Here is a 22770-nt window from a genome sequence, read left to right as displayed (position 1 = left end):
ATGACAATTAAATAGTGTTATATACAGTCATTCACACTTCTGGGTTGTAGTTGCTGCAATCTAGAAGTGTCTGTGACTACAAACAAACAACAATTTCATCTTATCTACATATAAATGGTTTCCTTCCTATTTTGATAATTTTGTATCACGTTACACAAACTCTCCTTCCTTTCTATGAAATCCCCCTTCTCCATGTCTTCAACTTGCAAATAATGATGAATGTGAGCCTTTGGCAAAAATCAAGACGAAATTTTAATTTTATAATTACGTGGAATTATTTACGGGAGTGAGCCAATACCAGCAGTATCAGAAAGTGTGAGTTCAAATTTAATCACCAATAACTGTACTTTTTTGGAGAGGGAGTTTTGGAATCTCGCATGGTTTGCATAAATGACACATGGTACTTAAATATTCTGAAATTATGCTAAATGCCTAGTTGCCATTGTTTTGGCAACAGGATTGTAGGATGAAGGGATTTTGTTATTAAATATTTTCAGTCAAGTTATGAATATTTTAAAGCAAAACTATTAGTTTCATATGGTATAGTCTTAATTACATTTTAAAGAACCTAAATATTTTTGAACTATTTTTAATTGTTTGAATTTCCAAATATTGCCATCAGTATGCAGACAACTTCTGTGTCTGCATTGATATCAGCTTGGCCTACGTTTATACAAAAAAAAATCTTTTATGCTACAGGATGTTTTAAAAGATACATGACCCAAAATTTGATTATTCATAATATGGAAGGAATCAGCAAAGGACACAACTTCCCATGAATAAACAAAATTAAAATTTGTGTCAGCACTTATGCTACTTGTCCCTATTATATTATATAGGGTCAAGCCCCTTAGTGAAGTCAAATTAATATGTGTCTTTGAGGACTAAAGTCTCCCTACCCCTGTTAAAAATAAGAAAGCTGAGGCTATAAAGGGGCACTCAGCACAAAGACACAACACAAATTGCAGGCTATTGATACATTCTATTAAAGGTCTGCCGAATTACCTCAGGCGTCGTATTATTTTACTATTAATATTAACTTAATAATACTCAGCGGTGAACGATGAGACTCGGTGAAGTACACAGACTCCTCTCAGGTACAGGGATAGTGTTAGGCAAAGACAATATTCACAGCACAGAGAAATAAAACCACATTACTGCCGTATATATAAATTGAAAAGTTTTATTTTTATTTAATGCAATTATAATGCAACTATACTTGAGACGAAGGCGAGGATTTCGCTTTGTCGATGAATTGACTCAATTAAAACGCATAAAACTCAATGCGTGGCTATCGGCAAGCCTATGATTGCATAGACCTAGCTTGCGCCCCGAACTACCACACCAAGAGATATGCAATGATAACTGAGCCAATATTTACTCTATAACCTTTTATTTCTAGATTAATCTTTAGGCTAACTTTATTATTTGATGTGGAATGGTTGCAGTATTGTGCATATCATCAATGCATGGCTATCGGCGTACCTATGTTCACATAGGCCTAGCTTGCGCCCCGAACTACCATACCAGGATGTATGCACAACACCGAGGAGTTCTTTTTAAGTTTAAAAGCTTCGTCGATCCGTGGCGAAAGTGTGTTGATTCTTACGCGACATCCTCGCTTTTATACTATTTTCGAGAACACAGATTAAAGTACAGATGAATCACTCACTATCTACAAAAGGATACTATCAACAAGACTGACATCTATACATCTTTAGAAATACAAATTCGTATAGAGCACTCTTGCAAACAAAGATACATTAAATTACTCATAACAGAGCATAAAATACAATAAACATTAAACAAAAGATATATATTACAAACAAGGTGCATTATTAACTTTAATAACAAAGAAATTACGCTTTCGTTTACAAAAATAAATACATTAGTGACATATCTTCTACTGATGACGTCACATAACAATGTGGATCATATCACTATAATGCCAGGAGTCCTGACCTGGGTATAGATGTTTTTTGTTAGTGTCCCTTCATCAATTTCATCATATCATCACTCATCCTCATCCATGTTGCAGAAAAGCGATGAAAATAACCTCTAGATTTCTAAAGAGCTGCCTGAACAAGCTTACTTACTATCCACAACATAAATAACTTTTGAATGGTCCTATCTAATGAGGAGCTTAAGGAATGGTTTTTAACCATCACGAAGTCTCCAACTGTCACTGTCTTGGCGTTTCCCTTCTGTTTTAAATCCTTCGACAGCTTCTTCTTCTCCCTGACTTGGGCTAAGAATAATTTGGACTTCCAATCCGGTTGGGCTTCTTCCCGTTCGGGCCAATTGAAATGGGTTAGGATCTCTCTGGGTATGGGATGGTTGAAGAATAGTTCAGCAGGTGAATATCCAGTAGTCTCAGAAACGGAATAATTAATTAACCAAACAACTTTTGATATGTATCGAGACCAAGTCTGATGTTCTCGATAACAAAATAGACGAAGTAATCTGACTATCTCTTGATTTGCTCGTTCTACCATGTTCCCCTTTGGATTGTAAGCTGTGGTGCAAACGTGATGGATACCAAGCTTTTTGGTAAATTCGTGCCACTGCTTAGAGGTAAACTGAGCTCCTCTGTCGCTCAGGGTAAACGTAACGTTTGGATAGTGAGCAAAATATCCTCTCTGAAGCGTGTTTATAATTTCTGTGGTGCTGGCAGTCCGTAAAGCATATGCGGAGACAAAACGTGTACCCACATCAATAAGGCTCAAGATGTACTGGTATCCATTAGATCGAGGAAGCTTCCCAATCAAGTCCAGAGAAAGCATCTCATGAGGTTGCTTGGGACTGATATGAAGGGTCTTTTTGAGTATCCCCATTTTGTCTGGTTTACTCTGGGCACAAATTTCACAATCTCGGATGTACTGTATCACGTCATCCTTCATGCCTTTCCAGAAGTATCGTACTGCAAGTCGCTTCAATGTCTTGGATACTCCAAAATGTCCAGCTTCATCATGAATTACTTTCAAGAGAGGTTGCTTCATTACCACCGGAACACACAATTTCCAAAGGGACTGATTGTCTGATCCTCTCTTAAATAAAATTCCTTCTTGAATGCGATAGGAACGATGCAATCTGAGGTTAGGTTCCTGAGAATTTAGAGATTGGAGTAAATTTTTGCAGAATTCATCTTCAGATTGTGCCTCTCTCCACTTGTCGACGTCATCTATTTCTCCTCTTTCGGCCCACAGGTAGTTTATTCTGAATGTCTGCTGGCTATTTTCAGGATGAATCTGTGGTATATCATCAGCAGGATACCGAGATAAAATATCTGCCAGATCGTTTTGGCGACCAGAGACGTATACTATTTTATACTGGTACTGTTGGAGTTTTAAAGACCAGCAAGTCAAACGACTGTTCCAGTTACGGGCGTCTTGTAACCATACCAACCCTTTATGATCACTGTAGATAGTGAAGGGCCTACCTTTCAAATAAACAGCATACTTCTCAACTCCAAAGATTATGGCCAAACATTCTAACTCATGGATGGAGTAATGGCGTTCGTTCCCCTTCAGTTTTCAGCTTGCATACTGAATGACCTTTCTCTCTTCACCATCCATTTGGAAAAGAATACTACTCAATCCTTTCCCAGAAGCATCGCATTGGATACAGAATTCCTGTTCAAAATCAGGCTGTGCTAATTCAGCATCTCTTACAAGTTCATTCTTCAGTAGCTGGAAACTTTGTTCTTCTTCGTCTCCCCAAATCCAACGTTGATTTTTACCTAACAGCTTGGTGAGCGGTTCAGATTTAGCTGCAAAATTTTCAATGAACTTCCGCCTCCAGTTGGCGAGGCCAAGAAATTTCCGAACATCCTTTCTAGTTTTAGGTTTAGGAAATAACTTAACGGCTGAATTTTTGTCTGGTTGGATTTTGATCGCATCTCCAGAAACAACGTGACCCAAGTAGGTGATTCCCTTTTTGACAAATTCACACTTTCGCAGTTTTACAGTCATGCCCACTTCTTGGAGTCGCTGCAACACTTCGTCTAGATGTTTGAGATGCTTGGAGAGTTCTTTGTCGAAAATCAGCAAGTCATCCATATATTGAGTTAGATATTCTTCGGTTTCAGGACCAAATACAGCATGCATGGCAGCTATGAAAATTGACACAGCACTAGAGATACCAAAAGGCATTCGAGCAAACATCCACTGACGTCCTTTATAGGAGAAGGCAGTACATGGTTGGCAGTCAGTTTTTACAGGGATCTGTAAATATCCAGAATCCAGATCCAGATTTGTAAAATAACGAGCACCTTTAAATTTTTGTAAGGCATCCGAAATGGGCTCAACTGAATTTCGTGGAACACGTACAATTTTATTCAAATTTCTGAAGTCAATGCATGGGCGTACTGTACCGTCAGGCTTGTCGACTACAATTAAAGGGTTCAAGTAAGGGGAATTACAAGGCATTATAACACCCCATTGTCTCCACTTTTCTAATTCTTCCTCCAGGAGTTTCCTTTTTGCTATAGGTATGGGATATGGAGATCGATATACAGGTTCTGTGGTGGTGAGTTCAATCTCACACTGGAAGTTTTTAATAGTACCTGGTCTCTCGGAAAATACATCTCTATGCTTCAATAAGACTTCTTTCAATTGGTTTTTACCCCTTTCGCATAAAATCTCATTCGCATTGACCTTCTGCAGAATGTCGTCAGGACTAGCCGTCCACTGATCGACATGGGAATCTTCACGGACCTTTCTTACATACGTCCCTTTCGAAGATCCATTATTCACGAGGTCCTGCTCTACCGGAACTCCGTCTACGGTGAGGGATAACTTCTCGCGCTGTAGGTCAATTCCTGCTTCATATTTCCTGAGGAATGGGTAGCCCAAAATAAAGTCAGCTTCGAGACCCTTCAAGACAAACATGTCCTCCAATAAATTTCTTCCAGCAATCTCCAGATATACTTGTCTACATCCCACAACTCTAGTTTTGTTTCTCCCAGTGAAATCAGTCAGCCTAACATCTGGACAAGTTTGTAACTGCAATGACGGCAGCTTCTCTTTAATCTTCTTCCAAATGGCGTAGCTCATGAGATTACATTCGCTGCCAGTGTCCAGAACACAAATAAAATCGACGCCTGTTACAGTTGCTTTAATTAACGGAGCCCTGGGTAGTTTTTCCTTTCCAACTGCCTGTTGTAGTGCTCTCTCTAAACTTTGTTCTCCTTCATTGAGAGTCAGCACAACAAAAAGATGATTATCTTCACTATCTATAACGCTGTCATCGGTTCCCAGAGAAGTCCAAGATTTTAGCCCAACCGTGATCGGGAACGAAGAATTCACGTTGGGTGACTGGCTAAATCCGACTGCATACCACTCGGATTAGCACTAGTCGATGGTGCCCAACAAAAGTCTCTTGTCATGTTGACGCTTTGACGTTGCTCGTTCGTCAAACGTGAAGCAGAAGGTTCAAACGGAGGCGCCGTCGCTCTGAAATTACTGGGTTCAGAGGCGTTACGTGAAGAGTCACGGGAATGGTCTTCTGGATCAGATCTGGAACGACGCGGCCCACGTGCGTAATTGTTCCTGCCATCCCTTCTCAGAGGATTACGTCGTCTGTTGTAATTGGAATATCCATTCCTCTGGTTCTGCATAACTTGTCTGACTCTGGGTTCTTGGTTTCCAATTCTATTTTGTCTAGGAGCATTTCCCTGGCCTGCACCTTCCCTATTCCACATAGGTTTCCAACTGTCCTGCTCTTCAAGCACCTCGAATCTTTTCAAAAAATCAGCAAGTTGTCGTACAGTTCGAGGAGAATTAGCCAAACTCAGACTGCGGGCTCTATATGGAAGCTGAGAGATAATTAAGTTCACTATCTCTGGTTCTACATAACGGGCAGACAGATTGCGGTAGGCTGAGTAAATGGACCATGCGTATTCTTCCATACTCATACCAAACTGCTTTGAATATCGACGAGATCTCACTGCCGTCAGCTGCCTTTCTTTGGCCTCTTCTGAAGCATATTGTTTGCGAAAACGACGGCAGAAATCAGAATAGGACTTGAACTCTAACTGGTTTGCTCGAAACCAATGCTCAGCCTGGCCTTTGAATAACCGAGGAATAATTTCCAATCGATATTCGTATGGAACTTGCATTAAATCAAAGTTGATATTGAGTTCTTTTAAATACTGTTCAGCATTCTGGGCTTCCAGGTCTCCCTTGAACTTGGACAAGGAATTAAGGTCTGCCATCCTTGGGGTTCCTGTCGTTGTTGATCGCTGAGTTCGCGGTGGTGACTCATCTGACCCGCTTCTCACATTTCCATGCCTTCGTGTTCGCTTTCTGATATTCGCTTGATCCTGAGAGTCCGAGCTGGTGCTGGAAGAGGAGGAACTGCGATCTTTCTTCCTTGCTACACGTTTCCTCTTTGCCCCTTCTTCAAAACGACGATGCCGTGCCCTGGGAGATTCACGCTCTCTGTAACCTCTATCATCGCCCGAGAGACTAAAGGTAGGTGGAACTGCAGAGGCCACTTCATTAGCTCTTGAATCAGCAGTAACTCGTGGGCGACATACTTGTTTGTCTTTTCTAGTTCTCTCTCCACCTGTTCTGTCCATTGCTTCATTTAGTTCAATGTTAATGGTTGGTAACACTGCACTCTCAGCAACCGCAGACGGGTGACCAGCTGTTCGAGATCCAGTTTCTGTTTCCGTTTGCCGGGAAACGTGCATAGTCTCTAACTGATTCGTAAGTTGTTCTACCTGAGTCTTTATTTCCTCAACATCCTTGCTTCTTTGAGACACAACGACGGAAATCTGACTAATATTTTCTTGGACCTCAGCCCGGAACTGTATTTTGTCAGTCTCGGCTTCGGCCAATATCTGTTCCATCGTCAGCTGTTTTTCAATAATCTTATTGCACTCCTCAGTAAATCTCGAATTAATATCCTCTACATCGATGCGAACACTTTCCGTGGCTTTATTAACATCGGCTGCCAAGCTACGCCGGAACTCATCAAAGTCCATCTCTCTAGCCTGCCGAATTTCTTCAGAGAATCGGGCCCTAGTATTCTCGTTCTCAGACTTTAGCTGTTGTATTTCACAGGCCATCTCGCCTATTTCAGCTCTTAAAGCTTTCATAGATTCATCGTGCTGCTTACCGATATCATCCTTTAATAGCGCACATTGTCTACAGATATCAGCTTTCAGTGCTTCAGACTGTTTGCTAATATCAGCCTGTAATGTTTCCATACTTTCAACTTGCTGCTTGCTAATTCCTTCAATCATGGCTTTTAAAGCTTCAAACATATTTAATGGATCAGAGGTAATAGTTGTAGACAATGATTCACATTCTTTACAAACGAAATCGGTAGCTTCGTGGCTTTCAGATCGAACATCTAAGCCACAACATTCATAATGTAGAAACTTTGTACATTTCTTGCACACAAATGTGGGTTTATCCTTATCAATGTTCCGACAACAATCGGGAACATTAAGCTCTGAACTAGAAGCAAGATTTTTATTTGCGCTACGCAAATGTTTTCTTTCCATTTCAACGAAGTAGTTCTGTGCTTTTCTACAAATATAAAAGTTTAGTGCTCTTGCACAATGAATTTCAACTTTAAACAATTGCCTTGCCCTTGTACACTACAGAATCGAGCCAACACGTTGAGCTGCCATTTGATGCATTCTATTAAAGGTCTGCCGAATTACCTCAGGCGTCGTATTATTTTACTATTAATATTAACTTAATAATACTCAGCGGTGAACGATGAGACTCGGTGAAGTACACAGACTCCTCTCAGGTACAGGGATAGTGTTAGGCAAAGACAATATTCACAGCACAGAGAAATAAAACCACATTACTGCCGTATATATAAATTGAAAAGTTTTATTTTTATTTAATGCAATTATAATGCAACTATACTTGAGACGAAGGCGAGGATTTCGCTTTGTCGATGAATTGACTCAATTAAAACGCATAAAACTCAATGCGTGGCTATCGGCAAGCCTATGATTGCATAGACCTAGCTTGCGCCCCGAACTACCACACCAAGAGATATGCAATGATAACTGAGCCAATATTTACTCTATAACCTTTTATTTCTAGATTAATCTTTAGGCTAACTTTATTATTTGATGTGGAATGGTTGCAGTATTGTGCATATCATCAATGCATGGCTATCGGCGTACCTATGTTCACATAGGCCTAGCTTGCGCCCCGAACTACCATACCAGGATGTATGCACAACACCGAGGAGTTCTTTTTAAGTTTAAAAGCTTCGTCGATCCGTGGCGAAAGTGTGTTGATTCTTACGCGACATCCTCGCTTTTATACTATTTTCGAGAACACAGATTAAAGTACAGATGAATCACTCACTATCTACAAAAGGATACTATCAACAAGACTGACATCTATACATCTTTAGAAATACAAATTCGTATAGAGCACTCTTGCAAACAAAGATACATTAAATTACTCATAACAGAGCATAAAATACAATAAACATTAAACAAAAGATATATATTACAAACAAGGTGCATTATTAACTTTAATAACAAAGAAATTACGCTTTCGTTTACAAAAATAAATACATTAGTGACATATCTTCTACTGATGACGTCACATAACAATGTGGATCATATCACTATAATGCCAGGAGTCCTGACCTGGGTATAGATGTTTTTTGTTAGTGTCCCTTCATCAATTTCATCATATCATCACTCATCCTCATCCATGTTGCAGAAAAGCGATGAAAATAACCTCTAGATTTCTAAAGAGCTGCCTGAACAAGCTTACTTCATTCCCTTTAATTATGATGCTATCCTTGCTAAATACAACCACTCTACTATCTTCTGTTACATAAAAGTGTATATTATCAACAACATCATTGTTATTGAAAGAAATGGCGATTATCAATCAACAACAAATATTGAACAGAGGATTATGCTGGCAGTAAGTTCAGATGCCAGAGCCTCGTTGCAAGACTGCAATTACCGAGGTGTAGTACTATGTGGAAGTGAGGTTGATTTTTGGTGCCTTCGTATAAGGCCACCCTTATGCTTCTAAAATAAGCTTTCTGCTTAAGAAACTCAATAATGAACAACATGTCACCGTGTATTACTCCTGAACCCTTCAATTAAAAGTGATACGTAACTTTTTCCTTTAGATATCCATATGCAGGAAATAACAAAGACAAAGAATAAAAAATAAATAATAAACAAATAAACTGGTGACATTTAACATGCCGGGATTTTGTGGTTGACATGCAAACATTTGTTTTCTGACTAACTGGACCCATGCCAAATACTTTATGAGTGAAAGAGTACTGATAATGTGGATGGCATGAATATGTCCAGATTCAGATCTATCTGAGATAAAATAAGAAATATTCCACAAAGAACTTGAATGGTTCATTCACATCCTTAATGTATCGCCACCTGAAGACTATTTTGAAGAATTTCCATCTGCATTGACTTTGCAGGATAGCTGGTTAAAGTTTGACGTATATGGATTTTGAATACACTACAAGATTTGAGCAAACATTTTACTAATGTTTATCATTCACATCAAATACATTGCTTGGAAGTGTGACACGTTAACCTGTAACACAATAATGTTACAAACTCATCTCAGACGAAAAGTGGAGATACGGCAAAACAGCATTCAGCCAGAGGAATGTCAACAGGTGTGAATTTTATATTTTAAAAAAGGGAACTGCAAAATATAGAAGTTTCGTTTATAAAACCTTGATGCATGAATTACATTCATAAAAACTACAAAATAGTGGTGTGCAGTTAAGTTGAGGCTATTTATAGAAATATTGGGTCGAATGTAAAATTATCAGTTTGATCAATAAATAATTTTGCTTATATTGGCTTATTCCAATAGTACTGATCAGCGTGTCACATCCTTAATAATTTATACAAGCAATAGTGGCAATAGTTGACCTCCATGGCAGAGTGGTTAGCACAGCACATTATGATGCCAGGGGTCCTATGTTTGAATCCTAGCCTAAAACTTAATAGATAAGTTTCCAGAAACTGTACAATTGTACGATATGATTTTTTCTTCATAAATAACTTTGCTCTTGGGAAATATTTGTTTCAAATGGCAAGTATTATTTATGATGGGAATCCCATGGTAATTTCAACATTGTTCAACAATGGATTAACAATGTAAGTAGTGATCGTTGATACTGGTGTACAATTACATGAAATATCAAAACATAACACTAATCTTCCATTGATAAAGGGCAGTGAATCAATCCACTACAGTAATAAGCATTTGAGTCCCTGCCGTTGCATTAAAGAGGCCTAGAAGTGAATATGGTGTATCATGAGATGGAACCAAACACAGTCCAAATTTGAAAGCGCTTTCTGTCCACAAAAGAAAATGTGCCTTTTTCTAAAACCTACATGAAGACAAAAAGTTTTTTAATGTTTGTCTCAATTTGCCCTAAAAGTAATTATTGCTCATGAAAAGTTATTATTACGATAACTTGTTTTTTTAAAAAAAAGTGCATGAAACTAAGTTTGATTTTCAGATTTTCATCAAAATTAATTTGAAGTTATTCCATAGATCATGAAGATTTTATATCTACAGTTAAGAGTTACCATATTTTCCAGCCTATATATTACTTTATACTTGAAATACTGTAAATTAATTATAAATTCACTGCATCTTATACGGCAAGAAATACAGTAATTGAAATAGTAAGTACACTGTCTTTATGCATAATAAATTTCTAACATGCAGTTTATTTTCCTACAAATAAAATTACTATTCATAACTTATATATAAAATGTCAATTTGATATAACATACCTTTCTATATTTCTCCTCATATCAGAAATTCTTACGATTCCTCTTCCTATGAATGCAGTCCCCAAAGATGTTCCTGATAATGGGTCAACTTTAACCAATTCATTATCTCTTGACCAAACACCAGAGAATACATCATCCTGTCTAAGAGTAATAGTATTCATCAATAACTAGTTACTATGGGTCTGCGGGACAGAAATATTTTGCAATTTCCCAACTAAGTCGGAAAATTTTCAGGACAGGAAATGTTAAAAATTTTCTGACACTGGAAATCTCGAATTCTACGCTCGATTTTCCCTTGAGTTATTGTTTTTCTTCACTTCTGGTGTAAAAACTAACAATTTCCAAGATGTTTCAGATACTTGCATTGCAGAAAACATTGAGAATTAGCCACTTTTAAATATAACCATTTGGACGATCCCCAAAAAGTTGGGAAATCATTTCCTGACACTGGAATTGGGATGGGTAGAGACTTTTTTGGATCTCGCACATCTCTACTAGTTACCACAGGTTTTCTTTTCAGGAAATAAGTAGCAAAATTAACAGTTACTTTGTTGTATGTTTCAACAATAATGAAGACTGAGTTTTTATTGTTTTAAGTCCACTTTATATATGGAATTTTTTTAAATCCTGATGTTTGTGACAGAAAAAGTTTGCAATTTCCCAACTAAATAGGGAAAAGATACTGACACTGGAATTGGGATGGAAACCTCTTGTAACTGGTAGGGATGTGTGAGATCCCAAAAAAGTCTCTACCCATCCCAATTCCAGTGTCAGATAGGTTAATTGGGACTGGACCTACAGTTTAAAGTTAATCTGTTCCTTCCCTAAATTATACACACCAAACTTGTTTTATTAGTGTTGAACAACAGAATTAATTTTTTGAATGCTGAAGTATGGAACAATTTTCAACATAAATTTGCATAATTGTAGGCTCATAACAGTACTACATTTTACAATTTTTCTGTATACTTTGGTTTATTCAGGGAATAAAGTGACTTACAGAAAAGGGATTTGATGTAAAATTTAAATTTACTTCTTCTAACTGTGCTTGATGGGCAGGGTATTTTACTTCCCTGGATTCTTACTCTTCCCATAAAAATATCATGTCTCTCTATGGTAATTTTTTCCTCCCACTGAAATAATTCTTGATGCTTTTCTGGCAGTGAATGATGATGAGTTTTTTATGGATATCGACCGGAACACTTCCACATAGGATTCCTAGCTTTTGAAACATAACACTACCCTCATCTTCAGAGACTGAAGTCCAGATGTGTGTGAATTTAATTTTATTATTTGGTGTGGGCAGAGTTCAGTGTAGGTGGTAGGCCAATTGGGTGCTGTGTTTCCCATGTCTTTGCTCTCAGTCGACTATTGCCAGCTGAGTCATTGTTGAGATTGTGCTTTTCCCCGTGAATGACTATAGTCGATAGCTATCGATTTCTTGATGATGCAATCACAGCAATTGAATTACTTATTGATGATACGAGTTGTGGTGAAGTAAATTAAATTCTATGGTGCTCACTGATAGAATGTCTGCTAACACTGATTTTTCTGGATGGAAATTCTTGATGTAGCTGAAGTGTTCTTTGCAGCTTTGTTTGATTGACCTCCAGTCTCTCAGATGTAGGCTTTACCACAGGTGCAACTGATACAGTAAACACCAGATCCTAGATCATCCTTTCAATTTTGTAGTCTGCTTCTTAGGTGTGTCTGGATTTCTTGAGTCTGTGTTTGTTTGTTGAGCCTGTTGTGCATCACTCTAGTATTTTGTTTATGGTGTTTTTTGAGTATCCATTCTACCTTAAGGCTGTATGCAGGGACTGGTTCTCTGTGTCGCTGATGGAGATTGCTCAGTGAAACAGTGTAGATAGTACTGTTGATCCACCACCAAAGCTTGCCTGGAAGCCCAATGCAACAAGACCATGGTCGTTTAACCAACCGAAGCAAACCAGGCGGAACAAAAACCACCACATGACGGTCAACCTGTTTTGCTAACCAACATCCTGATGCATGCAGGTTATGTTTTTTCTAAACCGCAGAGGGTATGCAAAACTGGCATTTTGTAAAAAGTGCGGATACAAAATTTCCTGCTTAAATTGTGCTATTTGGCTTACATAGGTTGATTTTTTAACAATTTACACAATTTGAGGCCATTTATCAAGGAATTTTGAGAGATTAGCCCATAGTTGGAACACTGAAGTTAAAGTTCTCGGCTGTTATTTAGGAGATCTTGTGAAGCCACTATCTCCTTTCTCTCGAAGTGCTTACTCCAGTACCGAGGCAAATCCACAAACTAGATTCACACACATATCTGCAATTCAATCCCTGAAAATGAGTGTGATGTTAGGTTTCAAAACCTACCTGGAACTGATCTTGCTGATATCCCAAGGGAACCTCTTCATGAATCACTGAACATTTGACAAATGTATATTTGAAAACTTCCTACATCAAGAAGTCTACAGACATGGTGATCCTGTCCACTAAGGCTAATTATTAGATAATAAATTATTCAAATGGAGCCAAAATGACCATCATTATATAAATATGAGGGAAAGTGAAATGAAAACCTTAAAGGTACAACAAAAATTATAGGACACACTGTATAAGACAAAGGTAACAACTGCTATTTACAAAAAGACCTTAGGCTGCAACACTGATCAAGTGAGCTACAAAGATGGTGCTTGTACCAATAAAGAGAAGTGGTGTCTTGTCTCATGGAAGACTAAATCTTATAGAAATTCTCTGGCAAATGAAAATTCAATATCTCTATGCATGCTTACCACAACAGCAAGTTTACGAATGAATAAGGAAGGTCTACAATGGCCTCAGATGGGTGAAAAAGCCTTCTCGGTGGCTAATAAGTAACTGCACGTGCATCTCAAAGATTCTTCTCCTTGAGGTATTCAGGCATTAACTCAGACTTGAAAATATATGTAGATCAGCAATGGTCCTATGCTAAAATACTGTACGTCCAATTCCTCACGAGGCAGAGAGATCGGGAGAAGTGTGGCGGGCAGTGCTAACGGAGATGCCAACATTTTCGACCAGTAACATCCTGCTTAAGTTTACCCTCGAAAGCATTGTGCTTCGCTCGAAATCATTTGGAGGTTTCGAATGTGCAACACTGTATCAATATTACGTTGCAGACTCAACCGTTAAAAGTCAATGGTTTTCGTGAGCATTGTTTGCAATCTGAATGCTTCTAGCTCGAGTTGTTCTTTCCTTTGCAACTTCAGGTGCCCTGGACAGAGCTGCGAATGGAGTGAGGAACAGACATTGAAGCAAGAGCGTGTTAATTTTGTACTGTGTGAAAGAGTATGGCTATTGGTTACTTGCCGTGCTACTTCTTTGTATAATTGTAGTGTTTGTGTGTGTTGTGTGTAAGTGAGGTGATTGAAATGCCAGCCACAAAGTTCACGTTAGAACAAATAATTTTTATGTATGACACTTGCATGAAAACAGACTCGTGTCGAGACGTGTGTAGGCAATTTGCATAGAAATTCCCTGGCATTTCACCTCCAGGTAGAGAAATGGTTAGATGTCTTGTACTTACATTACGAGAAACTGGATCGTTAAATTTTAGAACCCCTAAGCAGAAACGACGGATTCTAAACAAAGAAAAACTCTATGAAATTGGGTCAGCGGGCACTAAAATAACCCTTATAGTATCAACGAACTAGAAGACAATATAAGGGCAGAACTTGGAAGAATTGAGTAAGAAAAATTTTTGTGTGTGAATCAAAATTTCATCAAACGATGCCAGGAATGTGTGAATGTAGGTGGACCTCACTTTGAACAACTCTTATAACACAGGTTAGTGCTCACTTTGCAATATTAATATAAATATCTGCATGATAAAGATATGTCCATAAAAATAAGCGGGACGTTACTATTCGAAAATGTCAGCATCTCCACTAGCGCTGCCTGCCACACTTCTCCTGATCTCTCGGCCTCGCAAGAAATTGGATGCACTGTACTTAAATACAGAAAACATATGCAACCTTATATGCATAAATCTACTAGATAAAAACAAAATGAAGTTAAAGCTTTAACTTGAGTCTCCCTTGCACTTTAACCCTTAACCGGGCAACCAGTACTGTAGCTTGTACTTCAAAGGATACTTCCTGCGAACATGATATTTTTTTTTACTTTGTTTGGCTCTCTCTTTGTTCGTCATTCACAACATTTGACTTGATATGAGTAAGAAGCTCACAGTGAAAAAATAATTTCCATTTCACTTATGTTAACAGACATGTAGTGTCTGTTGGACACAGTGTACAATTTATATGTAGTAAAGGTGTCTTCCTGACTTTTTGTATGATGTTTTCTTCTTTGTTTATTAAATTTGATTTATTTTTTCAAAGCAGATGCCAAAGTTCCCTACTAATAATAATTTTGGTTCATATAAAAGATGACACTTGTGCTCTTATGGGAAAAGTCATACACAGAAAATGTGGTGCAGCAAGTGCAAACTGCTGGTGCAATAAACACAGAAATGAAACTCGCCTATGCAAAAAATGAGTCTAGCTCTGGCATATACGCAAAGCGGGGAATGTTTGTCGTCTGCGGAAGACGTCACGTGACTCATAGGAGCAGTGTTGCAATTTGCGAAAGATACAATTCTACTAGACATGATACTGGCAAAGGCTATACCTAGGTATATGCTGTTGTGTCATTAAAAAAATTACTTATGAATCTAAAGTAGGATGCTGTCCTTCATGATCATGAAATTCATTAATTGTTCTAAGAATAACAAACATATCAAATTCATCCACATAATTTTGAAATTTCTTTCTTCTGCATATTTTGTTAGGCATTATTAATCCCTTCCCAGTTACTTTGTTGCAATCATTTTTGTTGAAGAGGCATTTCAAAGTACTTACTGACACACCAGTAGCCGCGGAAACATGCTTTTGCACTTGTTCAACATTCAATGCAAGACCACTGTCAGCTTCTTTCTTCATAAACTTAGTCACATTGATATAATTTCTCTACTCCAATTTTCTTTCCAGGTTCCGTTGAATAAAAACACCCTAGGCAACACAGGACAACAATCACTTTTCTCGTGATAACACAATATGTCCCCTTCCCCCACTGGTGAGGAATTCGAGGAGAGGGAGAATGCCTCTTTTGCCCAGGGGTTTCACCCACACAAATAATCCTCTGTCATTCTTTTCCTTGAACTATCACCTTCTCGAATCGTCACTTCTTTTTAAAAATAATAAATCCAGATACAAGTCCTGAACACCCCTACTAATAAGGTCTAAAGTAAGATTATGGATATAGGTAATTGTTAAGGCACTTAGCAACTCTGACCTCAGTGGAACTCTTCCACCGTCAGGCTGAGCGACAGGCTTCTGTGCATCTGAATGCCATTGCTCAAGCTAAACCGAATGGCCTGTACAACATGTAAACACAACAAGAGTTTTTTTTTTTTTTTTTTAATTTTCATGTATCAATCATGAAGATAGTTATTGCAGCATTATTTCCATTCGAAGATATGTAAACGTATAAAAAAAAGTTGTACCATTACTTGGATATGTATTAACAAATGTTTAATGAATGAATAATAAAAAATAAAGTATTTAACAAGACACCACTTCAAATTATTATTAATTCTAAAATAAAAAGGAACTTGAAAAATTACCATTAGAGCAGTTACACAATTTCCTCATATTACACTACACCTTAATGTATTTTATATTCTATGGTGCAAACAAAAAATGGCAATGACGACGATGGCAGCGATGATGATGATGATGATGATGAATACAATAATTATGAACATGACAATGATTACGTTAAGGATCATGTTACTCTCTTGTTTTTACAGCGAAAGAACATTAAAATCTTTCAATAGAAGAAAAAGATCTATTTAAAGAACTGTGTCTGATAGACACTGCTTACCCGGATATATCACAAAAATTGCATGCCTGGACAAGGGTTAATGTGTATTAAACAAAACATTCATAATTGTGAAAAGAGACGCGGTAGTATATAAATATGGAGAAACTAGTACTCACTTTATCCGCGAAACAGTTTTCTTCGTCTTTGTTCTATTAATTTCAGTGGCCACTGCCACCATCCTCATTGGTACTTGCTGTATTTAAACAAAACATATTAGTGAAAATGTTTTACAAGAATATTACTTACTTGAATGTTACTGGATTCTTATCTTTCAAAGAAAATAAAGGACTCAAATTTGTTGTTATGTAGTGCATACCAGAAAAGGCACTAAATTGGTGTATATTTCACTAATATCAACATTAAGAGATCCAGGAATTCTTTCTGAGCTGTAGAAAGACAGAAAATTAACAATGCTGGATCAAATTATTAAAAATAAGTATAATAAACAGGGTAAATATATGATAAGGTATACATATATGATTGATTGATTGATTTGGTGAAGTCCACTTTATGCACAGTAAGGCTAATCAGCACTGGACCTACCATTTAAAGTGGGATCCTGCCTCCACTGGGTGTTGAACTCGGGACCCCTTGATTACAAGGCAACGATGCTACCACTGTGCCATCGGGGAGTCCCATACATATGTGATAAGAATGGAGTCTATTGCAGCTATAAAAATATATGATATTTATTAAGGTTAATATCTGTTTGTACTTCATCAACTTTTAATAAAATATTCACTTTCTGTAATTGATGTATACTAGTGGGTTCAATTAACCTTCTCTAAAGCATCCAATTAAAAAAAATACATATAAATAAATGCTGTCAGTAAAATAAAAGTTTTAGTAAAAACTGTGTAATTCAGTAAAATTCATATGATTGGTCCAAACCAGAAGTGCATCATTCCTTTAGCTTTCTGTCATGATGTTTCATTGTTTGAAGGCAACAAGTTAAACAAATGAAAAACAGCATGTGTTTCTGCATTCACTACAGGCGTAAAAGAAAGTAAACTTCTTTAAAAAAGAATACTACTACATACTTCACATACATAGAAATTATGAATATGCCTTTTAGGATGGAAAGTTTTACTTTTCATCAAAAGCGTGATGTTACAAAATCGATTTTGAGATTTTATCCTAGTAACAAGATCAACAGCTAATTTTATATACACAATTTGATTCCGAGACCAGCATTACCTGCCAGTACGTGGCACAGCCATGGAAACCAAAATGGACCCCTCCTATGCAAACCTCTTCATGGGCAGGCTTGAACAAGAGTTCCCAGACTCCCAACAACTGAAGCCACTCCTCTGGCTCAGATTCATTGACGAGATTTTTCTCCTCTGGACACATGGCGAACTCTCCCTCACCACCTTCCTAAACCAACTGAACAACTTCACCACCCTCAAATTCACCTGGTTCCACTCCAATGACCAAGTGACCTTCCTTCATGTGGATATCCACATCGTGGGAGACCACTTGGAAACATACATACATATCAAACCAACCAACCACCTCCAGTATCTTCACTACTCCAGCTCTCTCCCCCACCACACCAAAAAAGCCATATCATTCTCCTTAACCCTTAGAGGTAAATTCCTCAACTCATCCCCCTCATCCTGCCAAAACTACAACCTATGGCTGCACCAAGCCCTAATCAACCGGGGCTACTCATCCACCCTCATCAACAAACAAATAACCATAGCCACGTCTCACACCTGTGCCATGCAACCCAAAACCAACACTCCCACTCTGATCACCCAATACCACCCTCATCTCCTGAAAATTAAACATACCATCCAAAACAAAGGGTTTCCTCCTCAGTGGTTCCTTCATCTTAGAAAACAAATCAAATTTGGAGGGACTCATGTCAGGAGAATAAGGTGGGTGCCCCAACACCTCGTACATACGTATAAAAATATGCCGATCATTCTCCAGCAATCTGCAAAGTGCATAGTGCATGAAGGTGGTGTGGATCTGTTGCCATGCGAGGATGCCCGCCACCCTGTTCTTTTGCGGCTGATGTACGACCACTTCAAATGCCCTGGCCCATCTGGCAATGGTACGATACGGTAAAGCGTTGTCCCTACATGCCTCACGTAAGCCCTTGTGAATTTGCAGTGCATTCCTTCCCCGTGCAAACTGAAATTTGATGAATATTCGCTGTTCTTCACACGTGAACATTGTTCAGAGTGGTATTATAAAGACACTTCACTTTAACGTCTTCTAACTACCACACAACAGTACTATTAAGCAACGAACACCTACAAACGATCTGTAGTACAAGATTAAACAAGACCAGATCATCTATTGTCCCAGCGACAACTGACAAGCATATACCAAAAGTGTTGCCACTACAAGAAAAATTGCCCTTGTGTGTATCTCATTCCAAATTCCAAAGAACACATAAACAACTAAAAATCAGTTTAATATGTAGAAAACTATATTATAAAAAAGAGCAAAAAAGATGTAGGTCACCATTACATCCTTGGAAAGTTATAAGGCATAAAATACTTTTTTTTAATATAGACAGGTGAGTCATAAATATGGCTACACGTTTGAAGTAAATGTTGTGTGTTACTGTACAATGTAGAGGGAAATGGTGAATGGTGTATTGAACTTGAAACTTCATTTCCTCATTTCAGATAAGAGTCACATGCTCTAGATTTCTCTAGATTGCATTGAACATACAGCAGCAAGTTACAGTGTGGGCAATTTTATACCAGAATGATCGTAAGACTGGTGAGACATGTTTTTAATGTAACATTGTTGCCATCAAATATGGGAAAGTGGAGAAAATGACTGCTTACATTAAGTTGTTGTTTATTATAAGCTCATTGCTGTGCACACAGTTCTCATGATCATTGTGGTATGTAATTACCCAAGCTGCAACTGTAACTTGTTGCTGCATGTTCAGCGCCATCTTGGATAATGACGTAAGCTCAGGTATGAGACTCTTTTCTGAAATTTAAAAAAAAATGAAGTTTCATACACCATTCACCATTTCGCTCTACACTGTACAGTAACACACTATACTTACTTCAAACGTGCAGCCATATTTCTGACTCACCCTGTATATAAAAGGATGGTTACCTTGTAAGATGTAGTAACATGTTGGCTACAATACAGTTCACATCTTCATAAGGTTGATGTAAAGTAGGGGTCACCCCTCAAAACCAAATTGACAGCTGAATCCAGTTTCTTCATCAGGAGGTGCTTGTACGTCTGTAGGCAGATATCCAAGAGAGCCTAGAAAGGGATTTTAATGTAGCAAACATGGAAAGGTTACAAAAAAGACATGTTTAAAAACAGTCTAGTTAGGAGTCTTTTCTCACAGTTCTTCCCGAATATATATTACAAATATATGGAAGTCAATATCAAATAGTCAAAGAGTCATATTAGTGTCTTGAGTTGTGGAATATTTACTGGGGTGTCAGTGGAAGGAAAAACTCATTATGTGTATATGTGTGTGTGGGAAAGGAGGAGGGGGGTAAAATTTCAGTAATTCTGCATATTTAACTCATTATCTATTGACTCTACTTTGCATGAGGAATGACTACCCTGACAATATAGTTAACAGATGAACTTTTCTATTTGCAGCTTAAATGAGAGTCCATATGAACAAATTGACAATACTACCATCTACATTACCTAAAATGTAACAAATAAATAAAGTAAATGAGATTTTGTTTTTAAGTTCACTTTATGCACAGATATGCTGATTGGGACTCGACCTACAGTTTAAAGTGGGACACGAACCACTATGTGCCTCCAGCAGGTATGGAACCTGGAACATCTTGATTACAAGGCAATGACATTAGAAATTAGATTTTTATTTTTTTGAAAAGCCTAGAAAAGTTTTCCTATTATTTTTGAATGTGTCTCATCTTGTAATTTTGCTTTGAATGGATATTTACTCCAGTTCAGTGTATTTATGTTTGCAAGATGCAGTTCTTTATCCAATTAATAATATAACTAGCCTTGATAAATTATATTTAAAATGAAGTTGCTTATTTTCTCCTATTTGAGCATACCAACAATATGCATTTCCTTTTTTATTGTTATTGCATGTGTACACCACTCATTCTCTTAAATATTGATTGTTTGGTTTCAACAATAAAGTTGGACATTATTTATTGCTAGGATATCTAATAAGTAATTTGCATCTCCAATGTACTAGTTAGTTACATCATAAGCAAGAAGAGAAGAAATATACAGGATTTTTAAAAAGATCTTAATTTTTGGTGCATGGTTACAGCTTCATAGAACTTAATTAATAATGTTTATGTTTTAATGTTATCTCTAGTATTCACAAAATATTTATTGTACATGACAATTCTCTGTGCTGGATGAAACATGTTTTTGACGAGTAAGACTAAGGTAGATGCATGCACAACCTAAGCAGGACTGGACTAACAGTTTGAAGTGGGATATAAAGCAATGAAATATGTCCCCACTGTGATTTGAACACAGAATCCCATGATTACAATGTCCTAGCATTAACTAGCCTGTCTACAATTTCTTGAAAAACTGAATTCCCTGATTATTCCATGTTTTCCAGTCCAAGAACCAAACTTTTGAGATCACTTAATAGAGGCATGCATATTTTGTTTTTGACAGAGAAACGAAATGTGAAACAGCACACTATAATATGTATCCATTTTTCATGTTTTTGAGAGGTGAATGTTCCCACCATATTTTGTCACGAAATTATGCAGAATGAATTGCAAAATGTGAAACACAGTCATAAACATGAAATTTAGAAATTTCTTTTACTCGACACTTTCTGAAGTCCGACTTTTCCTGCAATGTATGCAAATAACGGAAAATTGGTTAATTCTGCTGTAAATATATGAGTAGCAAAAATGGACTCCTTTATGAATTAATAAACTTAATCTTCTTATAACTACATAAATGTACTATTAGAAGGGAAATTTTTATTTTGTGTAACAAAGGTAGATTTTAAGATTAAAATTAGGGCTATATTCACAAATTTAACATTGAAATGCCATTTTTATGTACTGCTCCTGATCCATAAATGTACCCACTTTTTGTACCGAAATCTTGAACTTTTATTCACCATAAATTTGTGGCTCTAGCAATGAATGTACATGAACACACATTTACAATCACTAACATTTTTAGTTATATACTCACCCTCAGAATTCCACATATAATCTTCTATTTATAGTAAGTGGAAGTTTGTCTCATTTTCACAAGTAAATGATTAACCAAAAAATGACTTTTTTCCAAAAAATCATAATTATAGAGGAAGTAGGGCATAATTACAGTAAAATTTATTAATATATTATTCCAGTTAATTATCTACCAAACGCCCTAAAAAAATCGGATTTCCCCAGAAAAAAAAAATTCCTTGACTTTTCCATGATTTTTCCAGAAAAAATAAATTCCCTGAGCTTTTCCAGATTGATCAACATCCTGTTCACTGAAATGCTATTGAGAATACCCACAAAATGTTCCAACTGAGAGTACTAAAGCACATTATGCAAATTTCTATTTTGTGCTGACAACTTTGTAGCTTTTGGAACCAATCTTTAGCATTTTAAGTGATGTACCACTAAGTTTACATTTTTACAAATGATATACAAATACAGTGGAACCTCGATTATTCACTTTCCAGGTGGATCAAGATGAAAAACAACATAAAAAGCAGGAAAATGTCAAATGTAGGGACATTTTATAACATTCTTCTCTGTTGGGACCATCAAGATTGAATGCATAATGCAGGAAAATGTAAAATCGGATATCCACTGTATCTCTAAATAAAGGTTTTGTCAAAAAGAATGGTTTGCAGATAACATTGAATATTTATATCTTATATCTGCAGTAGCACTGGCAGACGATTGTACACAGATAAAACAGTGGAAGCTAAAAATCAGGCGAAGCCAGGCTGGCTCGGTAGCTCAGTGGTAGAACTATGACATGGAATGCCAGACACCCGGGTTCAAGTCCTGGTCAAGCCTGCATTTCTTGCTAACAGTTCTACATAAGATTGAAGATTCATGAGGGACTGAAAAGGGTAGAGAATTCGGGAAGGAATACAAATTTGCTGG

The sequence above is a fragment of the Lepisma saccharinum genome, chromosome 8 (assembly GCF_977018435.1).
Source record: "Lepisma saccharinum chromosome 8, izLepSacc3.1, whole genome shotgun sequence".
In the NCBI taxonomy this organism is placed as follows: Eukaryota; Metazoa; Arthropoda; class Insecta; order Zygentoma; family Lepismatidae; genus Lepisma; species Lepisma saccharinum.
This window is presented reverse-complemented; position numbering follows the sequence as displayed.